Below are 15,762 nucleotides of genomic sequence, written 5' to 3'. Positions count from 1 at the left end.
ATGCTTGATTCTTGTGAATAGCAACCTCAAAATGTTTGATTGAAGTCAAAGAAGCTCTAACCCACACTTCAAATCTCGTTTAATTAATTGGATGCCTTACTTGCCAATTCCTGACTCTAATTAGCTTTTGTTAACATCATTTGACTAGGGGTTAGCATACTTTCAAGTCGTGGTCGTGTGTCTGTCTGGGTTTTCATTATCTCTAACACATTCCTTTTTATAGTGATGGCGGAGGGAGATCAGAAAATGCACACAAATGCTTTAGAGTGGCAGAGAGAGACAGCAGAGAGTGCTGGCTGCATGTGCCCATCATATTATAGAGAGAAACCTCAAGACTCGTTTGTGTGTGTTTGCCCACTAATAGCCCTTTTTTGTTAAAGTTACGTGTGACGCTGAAGAGTAAATAAAATATTCACGTTGATAATTCGCTGCTTCCTGACTTCTCCATTGCCCAGAAATCACGAACCAGTCACAATTATCTTCACTAAAGGGGCCTTTCTCACCAGATGTTTATATATGTGTTTTATTGCAATTAATTTGATATTAATCGGTATGTTGTGTAATTAATTAAATTACAAAATGTAATCGATTAAAAGCCTTACTAAATACTGTTTAAAACCATGATGTGTGTAATAATTTGTTATATAAAATTAATAGAAAAATTAAATCAATAACATTTATAAATAAGAGAAAAGTGGCATTATGCCATGACCAGGGCTGGACTGGTAATCTGGCATACCAGGCATTTTCCCGGTGGGCCGACGCACTTTGGGGCCAATCAGGGGCGGATTTGCCATCGGAAGAGCCGAGCGGGCCGGTAGGTCGGCCGCGAAACTAACCGAATGGGTCGCGATAAGCTAAAATGAGCCGCCGCGTTATGCAGAACGGACCACAAAACGGCACCGTGATATGCAGAAAAGGACAGCGAACACCCACCACCTACTCACCAACTTTTGGTTCAGAACCCTTTTGGGCCAGATGTAAAATCCAGGGCTGATTTATTTTCCAAGTCCAGCCCTGGCCATGACTTTGTAGGGGGAGCTAGTTTGTGAACAAATACTGGTTTGTAATTATTGATAAACTCCTATTTCTCATAATTAAAAAATGTATTTGTTTGATAATTTTGCTTTAAGTGACTTTTGATGACATGGTTAAATGGTTGAGCTTGCAAAATGCAGTCAACGGTACAATTTCTTTAAAAACAGAAAATGGAATGAGATTATTTACTTGTCTCTCTGCCAAACTGTATAAAGGGTAAAAAATGATGTTATCTTGGATGTCATCATTTTAAGGAATGTTCCAATTCAAACTTGAAGTGTTTGAAAGCTAATACTTGCATTGTTAATTTTGTGTTTAATGGTTTCTCACTATAAAGAACATTATAAAACATATTTTTTTAAAAAGGTTACCAATTTGTACCCTATTCATGAAAAGTGCCAGATGCTGGTCTGTCTTCATCCAATGTCACAGTTCAATTGACTTTCAGTACATCAGCTATGCAGCCATTGATGTGCCAGGGCATCTTTCATTCAGTCTCAACTCAGTGTTTCAAAAGCCAAGATGTAAGGGGTGAGAGGTGATATCTTTGATTACCATTTCTCTATACAGACTGAAATTTGTGTATTAGGCTTGGAAATGGATTAGGCCACCCAGAATTCTTTCCGGCATTAAGCTTTTACATCCAAATGTCTTTTGAAAAAGTATCTTCTTAAATCCAATATTATTCTAAATAAAATCCTGATAATCAAATACAGAGAGTCGTTTCCCTTTTGAACTCTTGTAATGGGGTGCTGGTTAGTTCACTTTGTTAAGAGATGATAAACACAAGAGCTCTGGTGTGACTTGACTCAATTGGGAACATTGTTTTGTGATCCTCAGGCACATCAAATGCTGGAGAAGTATGCTAGGACTTTGCCAAACACCTGTAACAATCACTTGCTTATCGGTCGGATGACAATGGAAATGAAGAAAAAACTAAATCCTTTCAATACAGGAAATTCAGAGACATTAGTAGGTGTGTCTGTAATGGAACACAGACACAGATTGATTTTAACGGCTTATGAACATATGAGTGATTGGCATGTATGAATGGTTTTAATCAGTGTTTTCTACACTATTTTCAACAAAAGCTTTGATTTAATAGCTAAACGTGTCAAGTGGTGTAGCCATAAAGTAAAAAGTAATGTCTTTCACAACCTGGTCTCATAGAATCACGTTACTTTACCGAAATTATTGCGGAGTAATTTTTACATGGCTCGTTACACACATCACGGCAGTTTCCTGGTGAAATGAACACTAGATACGCTACAACAACAATGACATTTGTTCACTTTCACTCAAATTACATGTAAAACATTTGCAAAGCCAAGGTATGAGTACGAGTCCTTAAGAGCATGCAAGTCGACACGCGAGCTGAAAATGTCACAGAATCAACAGAAAATGATGTGGCTGCTTCAGAAATTTCATTTTCATCTCACATTTGCTTTTTATTACACCATCGCTTAGGTTTAGGTTCAAGGTTTTGGGTAGGGAGATTGGTTTTGTTGATTTAAAACTCGCTAGAGCATTAACCTTAAAAACCTCATATGTTCAGGAAAACATTTAACTCAATTTTAGCACCAAACAGTGAACATTTCACCGTAATGAGGAATATCTCTACAAACAATTCACAATTCACATAGGCCAACAAAGATAGGACAGACACTGAGAACAGCCATGTCTACGACAGACTGACAAAGAAGTATAAATTATCGGAATTATTATATTAATTATATGTATTATATTTATTTATTTATTTATTTTAAATGTAGAATTATTTTTATCTCTGGCCTTTCTCAGCAAATATTAAATGTAATTATTTTGAGTGTAAATGGACAGCCCTAAAATAAATTAAAAAAAATAATAATAATAAAAAAAGGGCAATATATCATTGACCCTTAAATGTTGAAAGTAGTGGTCTTATTATAGTGGATGGATGATTAGCCAAAGTAGAGACTCTTCAGGCTTTTCAGGTCACTGACAGGTTCTGTCACCCATCAAGCAATGGGGTGTCAGTCAATTCCACTTGTTATCTCGCATTTCATCAAGTGCTGTTAACGCTGGTGGACTTTAATTGGGGGTAGGACTTGAGTGACAAGGAAAACATTGAAATGCCAAGCTTCAGAAGCTCTGGAACTGGAAAGGCAACAGTACTAGCTATAATAGGAAGAAATCTTGATCAAGAAAACATCTCCATGCCCTTCACTGCATCTGTGGGTAAGCAAACCCCTCTGCAGTATACAAATCAACATCTGCTAAAGCAAGAGATGCATGTCTACTCAAACCAGCATTGAACAATGCCGCAATATACAGGCTGCTGCTTGGCCTACCGTGCAGTTTATCTTTGCCAAAACTTTTCAGGGAGTCCTTGGAAGTGAGAGTGAATTATATAAGACTTATATTGACACAATTTCCTCTCTAAGGCACTATATTTCCAAAGTGCCGGAATTTAGCTTCTTATTTATTTTAAGGATTGTTAGGGGTGGTGCTAAGGCAAATATCACTACTAGTATTGCTCATACTTAGGTTTAGGGGGTTATTAACCCCCCCAACCTTAAGTATCAAACACTGAGGCATAACTAGTCTTGCACAGTTTATTCAAACATGATACAAATCAAGCAGCTTGTTTAAGATTGGTGAGCAATTACTTTTCCCCCAAGCAATAAGACTTACAGTTTTGGCCTGGTGGAAGAACTGGTGACAAATTACTATAGACTTACATTGACGGATGGACCCGAGCCAAAGAGACTTGGAAGTTGTCTCTATTTACTTGGGCTAGTAATCAACTACTCATCAACCACCAAGAAATCCCTAGCAACCCCCAGCAACCACCCAAAACACCCTAGCAACTGCATAGCTATGCAGTGGCAGCCTCCCAAAATAGCCTAAAAAACACATTCTTCTGAAATGTACAAAATCTAGTTCTGATTGCTGTTGGCACATTTGCAATGATGCAAGACTGAAGAGTTCCATATATTCTACATAATGCATGACAAAGGGACTAATGATGATAACTTATAGACACACATTCAGAGTGGGCAAGACTGAACCATCCATGAATTAAAAATCTTGGATCTAAACAACAGTTTGGAAAAGACTTACCTCAAACACCAGAAATCAGAATTTCACATGCCAAACACACCATGCAAATCATATTGTTTGAAATTTTACTATAAAAGTAGGGACTATAATGTTAAATGTCATCCAAACGTTGATTTAGTCGGGTAAGGAAGATTTGTTTTAAAACTAAGTGCAATTAAATTTGATTTGTAGTGAGATTGGACTCAGCAAACATGGTTGGAAATGTAATTTAGGTCTGTAAGATAAAAGTATTATACGTTTCTTGAGTTAACGTACAGTATATGATAAATTCAAATAGTTTAACAGTTTTTTTTAATCGCTATTAACCGTTAATGAAGCATAAACCAGCAAAAACACTGGTGGAATTAGGTAAGAACCTTTACGATGTGTCATTACACTGACCACGACAACAAACACAACAGCGATGGGAAAGGACCTATTAACCATATTTGTACAAAACAAGTCCAGATTGGACTTGTGACAGAAAGTAAGTACTTTGCAGCCTCTGTAAGGTGCAATTTAATTACCACAGAGACACGTAAAGTTTCAGACATTTTTGTCTGCACCGCTTTTCATATGAAGTTCAAAGCAGTGCTTGACGCTGACACCCTGATGCGAATCATGAACGCGGGTTTATGGTATCAAAGCGGATAGCCACAGTCTGCTCCCAGATTAATATTGTGGAGGACTAAAGTTTAAGCGATTTAAAGCCCATTGCAATGAATACTCAATCTATGTTGGGACTACATCTTTTAATTAGTCAAACTCCCACTTAGACTTTGGAAAACGTTTAATTTTACTTGAATCGGTGCTATTTTAGAGCATTTCTATCTGTATATTGTGTAAGGCTTTATTTGGAAAATGTTAATAAAGCATTATATTGTTACATATTGTTTTGCTTTCTTTCCTAAAAAGGAGATGGATGCATTTTAACAAGAAAAGAAGTAAATATAGAGTAAAATTTCTTCACTTCCGAAATCTGTGGTTCGCGATTAAATATTCAAAATTCTGCAATTAATCGCGATTAACAATTTTACTCGACTGACAGTACTAGTTTACATCAAGTTTTTATACATTGAAATTGAGTAAATGGGGTGTAAAACTTTAGTATTCATAGGCATTGTTATCCATTTGGGAAGAAATTTAAACATAATATCAGTGAAAACCCTTTAACTTTAGAAAAGTATCCAACCAGTCTTTCGAGAATTCGTAAAGAATTATACGTCTCTAAATTAATACACTAACTTTTTATAGTATTATGTCAATCCTTTAATATTGTGTTTCAGTGGCTATCCAAACACCAAAAAATGTATGTGTACGCTTCATGTACAAGTACCAACAAATATGAATGAGATCACATTAAACTTATATAGCACGATAATTAGAGATAAGAGGTTATTAGCCTATTCAATTAAGAAGAAAAGGAAACAGTCTGATTGAGAATCAAGATTATGAACTTCACCTCACCCGTCTGTAACCCAGCAGTAAACAGTTTTGCTAAAAAGTCAAAGAACATTAAGCATCAGATTCGTAGACAAAGAGAAGGCTTCATCTCAAACTGAATTACAGAGGAATGGTGACCCAGCTATAAAAAAGACCAATAGTTCTAACCTTTTCGTGTTTCTTGGAAATAAACCTTACGATAAAGAATTTATACACAACTAATACCATTAGAATCACTAGATATTAGATTATCATAATTATCTGAAACCTTTGGGGCAATCAAAGTGTTTATCTTGTGATTGTTGCAGCACAGCTTCAGATTTTATATTTGAAGAAAGGGGTGGGGGTTAGGTGGCCCTAGGTTTTCCTTGTGGCCCCCCGGAAAGTTTTAAAATCCCACTCCCAGTCCAATGAGAACACAATAACCTCCCAACCAGGTTCTCCCCCAACCCAGGTTTGAATATGGCTGAGGTTCAAAACCCAATTACATTCCTGTTTCAACTGTCCATCAATTAAAGACAAAAACATACCAAAAGTAAAATAAAACATTTAACTTAAAAGAAGCTGGTCTGACCAGGAGCTTATTGTCCAAAAACATTTGCACAAATACAGAATTGGCAAGACAGAAGGCTGCAGGCTAGCACTTAATGACAACTATTAAAAAGTTTTCCAAGAACTATATAAAATATCTCCCCTGATAGAAACAGTCAATAAAGAGACAGTAATTATGATGGAAGTGCTCTCACAAATAAATGTAACTTTTTAAATGGTCCCAAAAAATGGCCCAATATTCTCTTAATTAAAATCTACAAAAGCTAAAGGAATCCTCAATACTTTTTGTCCATTTTCCTAGAAGAAAGTCTATACATTTGTATAAATGTGTGTACATCTGCTAAACATTAGTTATGGTGACTGTTAGTAATACACTAGCATATAGATAGCCTCAGAGCTAATAGACATGGACTAAAAGCCACAAAATTCCAATTTTGTTGAAGGCCCCAAATTTCAAGGTGTCTTTAAAAAAACCTTCACTCGAAACTTCACTGAAGAGCAATATTTCCTTTGTAAACATTAGAAACCTCATCAGTTAGATACAAATATACAGTTGAGTTGCACATTCAACCGTCATTTCCTCCTCACTGAGATTCACGAAACTGACACCAGAAGAGACTCGCTCTGAAGGTAGGATGGGATCTTAACAGCAATACACCACCTCATTCATTCACCACATTCATCAATTTCCCTGTTTTTTTCCCTGAAAATTTTGTCTTTTTCATACTGTCTAGAAAGGCTTTTTTGTGGTGATGGAAGACATAGACTGACTCCATTTAAAGCATTTTTTTCATGGGTCATTGGGAGTCAGTCACTCTAATAACCCACAAGCTGTGGTCGCCTGTTGTGTTCTGGGTTACCCAGATTAGCAGAATGAGAGGAAAAGAGTGAATTGCAAAACCAAAGGCTTTCCGTTCATTTATCAACTTTCAGTTTTCATTAAAATGCTACATAATGGACGTATTTATAGGACTGAACTGCTTACGTTAAACCCTTGTTCCTAACAGAATCAAACTGCTCAACATGGGATCATGTTTTGAATCAGGGGTCCACGCAACTTCAAAAAAGCACAAAAGAGCTTTATCTTGGTGTCCTTAATATCTCTAAGGATCTAGATTAAATTAAAGATTCTCAAATTATCACAGTAGAATACATGAATCTGAAAGTATACTGAAGTGAATTAAGGTAAATAACTTTTTCCCAGTTATTTTTTGCTTGTCATGTCAACACTTGCGCACAATGTATAAGCCAGTAAGAAAGCTGTAAATGTGTTTACATTCAACACAAAATTGTGGTATTGGCAAAAATCTACATATGCAGATCGGTTTATTCTTAAGCCGTTTATGGCCTTATTCTGATAAAGGAAAACTGTTTAAGGCTTTTACATGACCTTATGCTTTGTCCGTGTATTAAGCATAGTAGGTGATGAATATGTATGTAAACTTACTCAATGTTTTCAGGATTTTAGAAGGTGTAATTTTGCCCAGATGTTTAGTATTATGTTAAATGTCCACCATATTCCTTCTTTTTTACTGGGTCATTCTAAAATCCCTTTAAAATCTTTTTCTCTATTAAGTCTGACTGATGCACTTTTGAAACATTAGCAAACCAGAATGCAGCTTTGATCTGTGAAGTATGTATGCAGCTAAAAACTACTTTGTGTGCGTGTCCGTGAATGTTTGTCAAAAAGCCAAGTCAATGTTCCAAGCCATTAACCGCCTATAAAGACAGACCCTCTGCCTGCTTTCACTAACTCACTTAGTATTAAACTCCCTCCACATCCACTGTGATTTACGACTCAAATGTCCCAGTGATAAACCCATACACAAACCTATTCCCTGACATATGTACTCTTAATGTGTGTGTATAAGTACATATGATCACTATGAATTTATCTATCTGTCTGTCTGACACAAAAGGAAAAAATGCAACATATACTTGAGTATATGACTGTTCCTGTTCAAATGTACAACTGTTAATGTGTGTGTGTATATGTATGATCATGATATATTTTTCTATCTGTCTGTCTGATACGCAAGGAAAAAAACGCATAAACTTGAGAAAAACATTCAACACACAAGGTAATAAAACGCACACATAAAAAGCAACACACGAGAAAAAAACGCAACAATCAAGGAAAAAACACAACATATGAAAAAAAAACATATGAGAAAAAACATGCAAATCACACAAGGTAACAATGCAAAACGAGAAAAACAATGTAATGCACGCCAAAAACAACAACAAATAATATATCAGCTAGGTATGTATTCCATCATGAAGTATTGGAATGCATTGATCTAACTATAAAGCAGCCAACTTCAATGCTGTAAAATAAACACATCACATCTAAAATAAAGTCAACGGCCAGTTCAACTCATGGAGGATTTCAGCAAACAATTTCACAAAGTTTTGCACTGGGACAAACACCATCTAACTCCAATTTCAGGGTGATTTGCAGTGACATGTTGTCGCTAAGGCCCATAGAGACATCTTAATGCCTAACATTCCCCTGTTGAATTTGAGGACTCCTTCTTGTCCCTGTCTAATGCCTCATAAACCATTACACTATTACAGCCTGCTCTGAAAAAACATCCAGCCAATGGCCATTCATTTTTCAAGGCGGGTTTAGACGCACCCTTCATTTCTCATGTGTATCCTCTAATGTTTGTTTTGGAGGAAGTTTGAGACTGCCAAACTTCAGATTGGTGAACTTTCACAAACTCTACCTCAGCCACAATCAGCTAGCACTGATAACATCAGTTTCTAGAATAATCTCAAGACTTTTGAAAATGTTTTTAAAGAAAATGTTCATGCAAATATGCAAATTCTGATACGATTTACTTACCCACATAATGTTCTAAACCCATATGCTGTTATTTTGGAATATGTATAATTCATTTATAATCCTGTGGTCATGTGTTTTATAAACTGTCCGTTTTCTGTGGAGAAAAATGCCGTTCCATGGCTTTCCATACAACAACAGTTCATAGTGACCACAGCTGTCAAGCTCCAAAAAAGTTAAAAACACAATAAAACAACCATAAAAGTAGTCCTTATGATTGGTGTGCTATATCCCTAGTCTTGTACAGAAATTTGATAGCTTTGTATGAGGAACAGATTAATTATTAGGTCGTTTTCGAAAGAAAAGTTTTCCCCTGTATGGCATAGAGCTGCTAAAGATGCGTTAGAAATTCTCTGGACAGATCATTTTTAGGCAAACTATTTCTTAAATAGTTTTCTAGTAAAGGGAAATATTTTGTCCCATAGAGTAATTAACATTAGTCTTGTTTCCATTAAAGTTAATAATTAAAAATTTGCTAAAATAAATCGGAATATCGCTAAAATAATTTACAATGAAAGCGTCGTTTCCATCCCATGTGTTCAAGAGAACAAAATCACTTCTCATCACTTCTCTGGAAAAACGCTTTGCTGAAATTCATGATTGCTTGCGTTCAGCGGCAAATGCCTTATTTCTAGGAGCGAAAGCACGTCAGATTGTTCTGGGAGGTAATTCAAGCCAATCATTTTGCTAATAAAATTTGACACAGAATTTGACTTTGGCATTTCAGAAAAACCATAGCAAAATTTCAGATGCTGTGAAGATATTGATGGCATTCTTTGAACAAATGACGTATACACATGGCTTGTTTAGGCAAGATCACAAATATGTTTTTGACGTTTATAGAAATCTATTAAGTAAATGTGTTTCCAATATAGTTTATCCGCATGTCTTCTTATCAAATGAAAAATTTATCCACGTCAGGTCAAGCATATACAGTACGTATTTAAGCACAATTTTGAGAATTTATATGTATCTTGTTGTTTCCAATCAGCAATTTTTATGCAATTTCCCAGAATTTGCATAAAAATATGGATGGAAACCCAGCTAATGATGTGTTCAAGGACCATAAAGGGAAAAAACTAAGATAAATGGTCTTGTGAAACCCACATTGGATCACATCAGATGTCTTTGTGGTTGTGACCTACAGTTCGTAATTTTGTGATAACTGTCTATGTGGGACGAGTGCCTGAATGCCTTTCACTTGGAGGTTAGTACGATTCAACAGACATACAACACTGATGAGAGGCCTCAACTGTGAGTCTCATGGCCCCAAAGTTTTTTCTTCATTACATTCTGGAACTTTCTGTAAAATATCATCTCCCTGAGGGGCCATAAGGTACGTGTTTAATTGCTTCAGTGCCAGACTGGAGGTGCTAAAACTGTGCTTGCACATTCACATGGACACACTCACATGGACGTATGCACTGCTTAAGTGCACAATGTGAGAGATACCTCAGTCAAGTGAGGCAACCCAGATCGTGCCAATGATCGGACCCAAACAGAAGACCCTGCTGCTTCTACCATTGTCTTAAAAGTGTTATCTGCAGAGGATGACGGTGAAATGGCTTTGGTATTGTTCACCAATTGTTGCAAGACTGCTTTGAAACTGCTGTGTAAAATTGTCACAAGGTTGCAGTGGAAAGGACGATTATGAAACTGATAATAAGGTTTAGGATTTGGGAAGAAGTTTTGTCCTGTTTCTGACGAATATGGTTAGGAAGTTTAAGGAGACAAATCTTTTTGAAATCAGTATTGCTCTAGGGTTGATATGAAGTTATAACAAATATATTATTGAAGGTTAAAAAGACAGAGGGAAGAATTAAAGTGACTAACCTAAGAGACCAAAATGTAACTTCTTTTTCACTATAAATCTTGACATCTGCAGTCTCCTAGGCACAATCATGAATTGAAGCTAGATTACACTTCACGCTACAGTATGCACACACGCTGTACACTCTGCACGTGCATCAAGAGCAAGGAAGTGTAACTGAACTTCAAATCATGGTCGACAAAATCAAAAAACCCTTTGTCAACCAACATTTTTATCAGTAATTTCATTGGCATGATTAATGCTGCCTGGAGATATGTAAAGATGTCTTTATAGCCCTTCAGACTCGAGCTAAATAAATGCAAGTATCTCCAGACCTCCTCACTCGCATGCTCCGTGCACATCTACTGTTGTATTTTTACAATGTCTCCTGTTGTTAACAGGTGATTATATCTTCTTCTAGCACTTCTTCATGACAACAAGGGCTCAAATGTGAGTGTTGCCACCTTGTGAACCCACTAAATAGTGCACATAATTACAGGTGCAACCGGATTCTGCGTGTTCAAAGACACACAGTTAGATAAATGGTGTGTCTTCATCTTTTCCTTCCTCTAATTAGCAGCATTCTTCAGTGCGCTGTTCAGTGTTAATGCCCTGATGGCTTCATTAACCCTCATCAAAGCTAAGGATCTCAAGTCATCTGTTGTGCTTATCTCCTCCACCTTGTTCTCATGGATACAAAGGGGTTACACAGTCAGGGGTCATCACATGACGCAGCACTGCGTCAGCAATCAGGAACTACATCCTACAGGTCACATTCCAAATGCCAGAACGGCTGTATATTTGCAATGACAGAGACCATAATAAAAATGTTTTACCATTCTGCTAAGCCTTGATTTCTGAGGGCTATTGTAAAAATCAGCCCACTTTATTTAATGGTTCTGTTTGGGCATTTTGTTTGATGCCAATAATGCGCAGAGATCACAAACTTCTAAAAGGCTTCTAAAGATAAGGTTTTGATAACTTTATACTGAAGTTCTGTCACAAGACAGCTATATACAGCAGTTTAAGGCTCATCATGGAAACTGAGAATTTGAAAGATGACTCTCAAACATTAGTCTCCCAAGCTCATGTGGATGAATCTGTATTGTGTGTCCAGTGTTTTGATATTGTCTAAGAGACTCGTCTCAAAGTCTATAATCTTCCAATCACACATGCTGTTAAGTGCAGCTGTCAAAATGAGACCAGTGGGTGTGAAGCAAAAAATCCTTTCTGTTATGGTGCAACTGTAAGATTTAGTCATTCTCTAATGCCAGGAATGCTGCTTTTGGTTTCAATCCATCCATCTGCCAGAAGGAATGAAAATCCCCAAAATTAGAGTGAGTACTGGTAAACACCAATGGGGAGGTCAGATTTCACAGAAATATCTACTGTATGTCTGTCTGCCAACAGAATGTCAGCATCAGAGGTTAAACAACTGATAAGTGAGGAAGTTGACTCAACTCAAACAATGTAATGTTAAGTTAGTAGAAAAGGTTAAAGTAAATGACATCTGCTTTTCAATAAAAGGATGAGGAGACACACAGCACTGTAGTGTCATCAGAAGGCATTATAGATGGATCAAATATCTCTTCCCCAAACCTTCAATCCTCAGTATGTGGTCAGAGCCTTGCAAAGTGCAAGCAGTTATTTATTGTTTATTTATTGTAACTCCAAGCATAACCTTACAGCGCTACCTTATTTGAACCCTGCCACAGTAAGTTTGGACTATCTATAGTGATGCAGAATGAAAGCTGAGAACACAGACAAGCAGAGTGATATGAACAGTGAAGCGTCTCAGTGCTGTTATATTAAATATCAGCACTCCTGGTACACTGCTAGTCCAATCAGATCAAAAGACCAAGATATACACATGTTTTATGTCAAAGCTGTTACATTGTAAAACATTCTAAATGTTTTGGTATTGTATGCTTTTTGGGTTGAAGACACATACAGTATTTATACTAACAAGCCCATGACATTTCTCTTTCAAAACATGCTTTTTGACAACCCCATCACATTAAAAAAATGTTGGTGGTTGTATGTTATGGGGTTGAAGATATTTACAGTATATATATATATATATATATATATATATATATATATTTTATATATAAGACAAAGGTTTTGTGTCAACTCTGTTGCATTCAAAATCTTTTGGGTTTGCATGTTATGAGGTTGAAGATATTTATATTACTGTAATTTTCTCTTTCAAAACATGTTTTGTGTCAACCCTGTTACTGTTCATTCAAAATGTTTTGGATTGCATGTTGTGGGGTTGAAGATACATAGTTACATTAATAACCCATCACATTTATCTTTCAAAACATTTTTTGTTACAACCCATTCACATTCAAAATATTTTTGGGCTGCATGTTATGGAGTTGAAGATATATTTATATTAATAATTCATGACATTTCTCTTTTTAAAACATGTTTTGTGCTAACCCAGTCACATTCAAAATAGTTTAGGGTTGATTGTTACAGGGTTGAAGATATATATTTATTATAATAATAAGCCATGACATTTCTTTTAAAAACATATTTTGTGCCAGTTACATTAAAAAAAATGTTTGGGGTTGCATGTTATGGGATTGAATATAGTTATTTAGATTAATAACCCATGCTGTTTCTCTTACAAAACATGTTTTGTGCCAACCAACGTTCAAAATGTTTTGGGGTTGTAGGTTATGGGGTTGAAGATACTATATATATATATATATATATATATATATATATATATTAGGTTTAGTTCACTACTCAATCTTTAAACACATCTTGAGATCCCTTAGTTCGCATTTGCGCTTCTTCAAGTGTTTTGAACGCAAGAATGTAACGCAAGTTTGCATTGTTCTGCCTTCTCAAGTGTTTTCTTCACTGTATAAACTGTGTGTTGCTCATACAGCTGAAATTTCACTTACTGCCCTCTGGAGTAAACAGGTGGTACTACATGCTTGCATTTCTCAGGAATCTTCTTTATTATGGTGCGATTAATTGCGTTAATTTTTTTGACGCATTACTTTTTGTCAAATTAATCGCACTGAATTAACATGTTAAATCGACAGCCCAAATATATATATATATATATATATATATATATATATATATACAATTTAAATGAGTATTATAATGAATTAAGTGATTTAGTTTAAAAGTTGAAAGTACTTGACACCTGCTTTTCAACAAAATTGTGCATTGTATGTGGATCAACTAAACCTTCTTCTAGCCGAACAATCAATTTGCCAAGAAGCAAACATGAACCATCATGTCCCTCAAAAGCCAGAATGTTTTGACTTTTTGAAACCATCATATCTAGAAATGTCAAAAGTCCCTTTGTTTACATTTTTCTCCTTTCCTGTCTTCTTCATTGTGGATTTAAAATTAGACTCAGAGATACCTGCAAGTAAAACAAGTTAATCCTCTTCTTTAATGAACAATGTCTGGGTTTTGAGTCTAGCTGCCAAACTTTGGAGGTCTGCCGCCCTACACTCATAAACAGATGGCGCCCCAGAGATGATGTATATGTTTGGTGCCTTCTATTAACAGCCCAGGAGATAATGGGAAGCACATTTACACTGAAGGAACAACGTACTGTCCAACGGCACCATATACAGAGTCTTCCTGTTAGGAAACTCGCTGAGTCGTACATGTTCCGGAAGGTTCTGAGGGGTTAGTAACAGGGTCAGCTGTGCAGTACTGATAATGAGAGAGGGCTCAGGGGACGAGCGACTATTAGGCGTGGGTGTCCAGACAGACAGGCGGAGAGTCAAAGTCAAATGAACTACTTCTGGATGGTAGACAGAAGCATATCTCTAGTGTTGTGGATAATAAAGGTTACATCCTCATCTGTGATAACATAATCTTGGAAATGATGTGTGTATATATATATATATATATATATATATATAACATGTGAGCTATCTTAGTGGAAATATGATGAAAACTGTTGGATAATATCAATCATATTTTTATACTGTAGTTTTTATCCATTATCACAGAAAATAACGCACACACACACAAATACAGTATGTACTGTATATACAATTATTCAATGGATATATAAACATTTTAATTGGATGGCACATTCAAAGCTGTTGTAAAATAGCACATGGGACCACTTATTTAGTTCTATTTTGACATTTTATTTTTGGGTTGTTTATTTTAGTATCCCTTTAATATTACTTATCTATTATTAATATCAAACAAGTAGATTTTATCTAGATTTAATACATTTACTTTATACAGTACTATCTATTTTAATATATATATATATATATATATATATATATATATATATATATATATATCGAAAAAACACTTGTTGTAATTATTATTATTAAAAATAAACAATTATTTGCATTGGTATTACAATTTGTTTTACAATAAATGTTATATTTCTTATGTAATGGCTTTATAAATTACTATTATTAAAAATAAACAATTATTGTATGTTGTTTATATATACTGTATATATTATGGTGGTATCAATTAGCTTTTTGCTGTCTTCTTGCAAATGTTCTGCTTCATGCTTTGCATAATAACATATCTTAATGCTTATTTATGCACACTATTATATAAAGTATTATCTTTAAATATTATAATAATCATTCTAGTATTGTAATACTATATAACAAATGACACATATACTATAAAACTACAGGATGTTATAATACACATAATTTGAAGAAAGAATAAACAACTTGAAAAACATTCTATAAAATAAAAGAGACTAATTAATTTGGAACAATTCCAGGAAACATGTTAATGGCACTGTCCCCCTGTTGTTTTGTGTCTTATAAAGCTGACTGACCCTGCTGATGTCCTCACGGCTAAACGGAAATAAGGAAAGGCAGCCTGCACTATAGCTAAAAGCATCTCTACATGAAAGACTTCAGTGAGCAGTTTAATCCAAAAGATTTACAGACTACTTCAGGAAAGAGGCTTGGAGAACATTACTATTACTGTTGCAGATTTATTATTAAAATCTAGCCTCCAA

General features: G+C 35.5%; 1 protein-coding gene across 1 annotated transcript in view; it reads right to left on the bottom strand.

Moving 5' to 3' along the window:
- Positions 1-15,762, bottom strand: part of si:dkey-49n23.1 (semaphorin-3D) — an 80,023-nt gene that overhangs the window by 37,966 nt on the left and 26,295 nt on the right. The window lies entirely within an intron of this gene.

Source organism: Xyrauchen texanus, chromosome 50 (assembly GCF_025860055.1).
Source record: "Xyrauchen texanus isolate HMW12.3.18 chromosome 50, RBS_HiC_50CHRs, whole genome shotgun sequence".
Classification (NCBI taxonomy): Eukaryota; Metazoa; Chordata; class Actinopteri; order Cypriniformes; family Catostomidae; genus Xyrauchen; species Xyrauchen texanus.
The sequence above is the reverse complement of the archived record's forward strand: the minus strand, read 5'-3'. Positions and strand labels throughout refer to the sequence as shown.